The following is a 4,341-nucleotide window of genomic DNA, read 5'->3' on the forward strand; positions in this document are numbered from 1 at the left end:
AGCTATTTCAGTTTGATATATGTAATAACTGTTGGACACAGTAATGTTTCTGCCTTGAAATGAGGTTTATTGTACTAACAGAAAATGTGCAATCTGCATTCAAACAAAATTTGACAGGTGCATAAGTATGGGTACCTCACCAGAAAAGTGACATTAATATTTAGTAGATCCTCCTTTTGCAAAAATAACAGCCTCTATTTGCTTCCTGTAGCTTTTAATGAGTTCCTGGATCCTGGATGAAGGTATTTTTGACCATTCCTCTTTACAAAACAATTCCAGTTCAGTTAAGTTTGATGGTCGCTGAGCATGGACAGCCCTCTTCAAATGATCCCACAGATGTTCAATGATATTCAGGTCTGGGGACTGGGATGGCCATTCCAGAACATTGTAATTGTTCATCTGCATGAATGCCTGAGTAGATTTGGAGCGGTGTTTTGGATCATTGTCTTGCTGAAAGATCCATCCCCTGCGTAACTTCAACTTTCTCACTGATTCTTGAACATTATTGTCAAGAATCTGCTGATACTGAGTGGAATCTATGCGTCTCTCAACTTTAACAAGATTCCCGGTGCCGGCATTGGCCACACAGCCCCAAAGCATGATGGAACCTCCACCAAATTTTACTGTGGGTAGCAAGTGTTTTTCTTGGAATGCCGTGTTTTTTTGTCGCCATGCATAATGCCTTTTTGTATGACCAAACAACTCAATCTTGGTCTCATCAGTCCACAGGACCTTCTTCCAAAAAGAAATTGGCTTCTCCAAATGTGCTCTTGCATACCTCTGCTGACTCTGTTTGTGGCATGCTTGCAGAAACGGCTTCTTTCGCATCACTCTCCCATACAGCTTCTCCTTGTGTAAAGTGCGTTGTATAGTTGACCAATGCACAGTGACACCATCTGCAGCAAGTTGATGCTGCAGCTCTCTGGAGGTGGTCTGAGGATTGTCCTTGACTGATCTCACCATTCTTCTTCTCTGCCTTTCTGATGTTTTTCTTGGCCTGCCACTTCTGGCCTTAACAAGAACTGTCCCTGTGTTCTTCCATTTCCTTACTATGTTCCTCACAGTGGAAACTGACAGGTTAAATCTCTGAGACAGCTTTTTGTATCCTTCCCCTGAACAACTATGTTGAATAATCTTTGTTTTCAGATCATTTGACAGTTGTTTTGAGGAGCCCATGATGCCACTCTTCAGAGGAGATTCAAACAGGAGAACAACTTGCAAGTGGCCACTTTAAGTAGCTTTTCTCATGATTGCATACACCTGGCTATGAAGTTCAAAGCTCAATGAGGTTACAAAACCAAAAAAAAGTGCTTTAGTACGTCAGTAAAAGGTAGGTAGGAGTATTTAAAACAAGAAAATGATAAGGGTGCCCATACTTACAGTGGGTACAGAAAGTATTCAGACCCCTTTAAATTTTTCACTCTTTGTTTCATTGCAGCCATTTGGTAAATTCTAAAAAGTTCATTTTTTTCTCATTAACGTACACTCTGCATCCCATCTTGACTGAAAAAAAACAGAAATGTAGAAATTTTTGCAAATTTATTTAAAAAAAACCCTGAAATATCACATGGTCATAAGAATTCAGACCCTTGGCTCAGTATTGAGTAGAAGCACCCTTTTGATCTAGTACAGCCATGAGTCTTCTTGGGAATGATGCAACAAGTTTATCACACCTGGATTTGGGGATACTCTGCCATTCTTCCTTGCAGATCCTCTCCAGTTCCATCAGGTTGGATGGTGAACGTTGATGGACAGCCATTTTCAGGTCTCTCCAGAGATGCTCAATTGGGTTAAGGTCAGGGCTCTGGCTGGGCCAGTCGAGAATGGTCACAGAGTTTTTCTCAAGCCACTCCTTTGTTATTTTAGCTGTGTGCTTAGGGTCATTGTCTTGTTGGAAGGTGAACCTTCGGCCAAGTCTGAGGTCCAGAGCACTCTGGGAGAGGTTTTCATCCAGTATATCTCTGTACTTGGCCGCATTCATGTTTCCTTCAATTGCAACCAGTCGTCCTGTCCCTGCAGCTGAAAAACACCCCCATAGCATGATGCTGCCAGCACCATGTTTCACTGTTGGGATTGTATTGAGCAGGTGATGAGCAGTGCCTGTTTTTTTCGACACATACCACTTAGAATTATTACCAAAAAGTTCTGACTTCATCTCATCAGACCAGAGAATCTTATTTCTCATAGTCTAGGAGTCCTTCATGTGCTTTTGAGCAAACTCTATGCGGGCTTTCATATGTCTTGCAATGAGGAGAGACTCCCGTCGGCCACTCTGGCATAAAGGCCCGACTAGTGGAGGGCTGCAGTGATAGTTGACTTTGTGGAACTTTCTCCCATCCCCCCACTGCAACTCTGGAGCTCAGCCACAGTGATCTTGGGGTTCTTCTTTACCTCTCTCACCAAGGCTCTTCTCCCACAATTGCTCAGTTTGGCTGGACGGCCAGGTCTAGGAAGACATTGGTGGTCCCAAACTTCTTCCATTTAAGGATTACGGAGGCCACTGTGCTCTTAGGAACCTTGAGTACTGCAGAAATTCTTTTGTGACCTTGGCCAGATATGTGCCTTGCCATAATTCTGTCTCTGAGCTCCTTGGGCAGTTCCTTTGAGCTCTTGATTCTCATTTGGTCTGACATGCACTGTGAGCTGTGAGGTCTTATATAGACAGGTGTGTGCCTTTCCAAATCAAGTCCTATCAGTCTAATTAAACACAGCTGGACTCAAATGAAGGAGTAGAACCATCTCAAGAAGGATCACAAGGAAATGGACAGCATGTGACTTAAATATGAGAGTCTGAGCAAAAGGTCTGAATACTTATGACCATGTGATATTTCAATTTTTCTTTTTTAATAAATGTGCAAAAATTTCTACAGTTCTGTTTTTTTTCAGTCAAGATGGGGTGCAGAGTGTACTTGTTAGAACCTTGCTCTTAGGTTTTTTCCTTTGCTGGTCACATGACCTTGTTGGCCTATTTAATCCTGCTCCGCCCTTCTGGCTTTGCTGGAACTTCATTGTATAACTACTTTCTAGCTAGCCTGTGCTCTGTATCTAACTCTGTTAGTTTGCTTGGTCTACGGACCTCTATGTTCTATATATTTTGTTTGTTCGTCTGTCTGCTATTATTTCTGTTAGGAGGTGTACCATGTTCGCTGTACAGAGAATTAGTTTTTTGGGCTACATTATCTCCAGCGAAGGTTTTGAGATGGACCCGGTTAAAGTTCAAGCTGTACAGGAATGGCCTAGGCCTATTGGTTTGAAATCGATACAGAGGTTTTTGGGTTTCGCCAATTATTACAGAAAATTCATAAAAAAAATTTCTAGTATTGTCAAACCTCTGACCGATCTCACCAGGAAAGGTGATGATGCGGTTCAGTGGTCTTCTGAGGCCATTGAAGCTTTTGTGTATTTCAAGGAGAGGTTCACCTCTGCTCCCATCCTTATGCAGCCTGATGTGACTAAGCCGTTTTTGGTTGAGGTTGATGCTTCCTCTGTGGGGGTTGGCGCAGTATTGTCTCAGGATAACGGGGATGGATTACATCCCTGTGCCTTTTTTTCAAAAAAATTTTCGGAGACTGAACTGAATTACGATATTGGTAATCGGGAATTATTGGCTATTAAACTCGCATTTGAACACTGGCGCCACTTCTTGGAAGGTGCGGAATTTCCCGTTCAGGTTCTTACGGATCATAAAAATCTGATATATCTTGATGCTGCCAAGCGCCTGAATGCCCGTCAGGCTAGGTGGGCACTGTTTTTCTCGCGGTTTAATTTCTCCGTTACTTACATCCCTGGTACTAAGAATGTTAAGGCGGATGCCTTGTCTCGCAGTTTTTCTTCCATAGTCGGTGCTGAGAAAGAGGAGAACATTTTACAAGAAGGTGTTGTGATAGCTGCTTTGGACTCCGTTTTGGAAGATGAGATTCTTAAAGCACAGGAGAATGCCCCATCTAACACTCCTCATGGGAGGTTGTTTGTGCCTGGGACCTTTAGGAGAGATTTGTTTGTTGATTGTCACGAATCTCGGTTGGCAGGTCATCCCGGAATCTCTGAGACCAAGAGACTGGTGGGTCGCAGTTTTTGGTGGCCTGGATGGCAGAAGGAAGTCATTAAGTGGGTGCGCCAATGTACTATATGTGCTAGATCTAAGTCCTCACATACTCCTGCTGCGGGGTTGCTTTGTCCTTTGGAGGTTCCCAGTGCTCCTTGGACACATTTGGCTATGCACTTTATAACTGACCTTCCCCCCTCTGAGGGTTTTACTGTCATCTGGGTGGTCGTGGACCGTTTTAGCAAGATGTGTCACTTGGTTCCCTTCGTCAAACTGCCCTGCGCTAAAACTCTCGC

This window comes from Phyllobates terribilis, unplaced genomic scaffold, assembly GCF_046119375.1.
Source record: "Phyllobates terribilis strain yellow unplaced genomic scaffold, ASM4611937v1 Scaffold_103__1_contigs__length_5881359, whole genome shotgun sequence".
NCBI lineage: Eukaryota > Metazoa > Chordata > Amphibia > Anura > Dendrobatidae > Phyllobates > Phyllobates terribilis.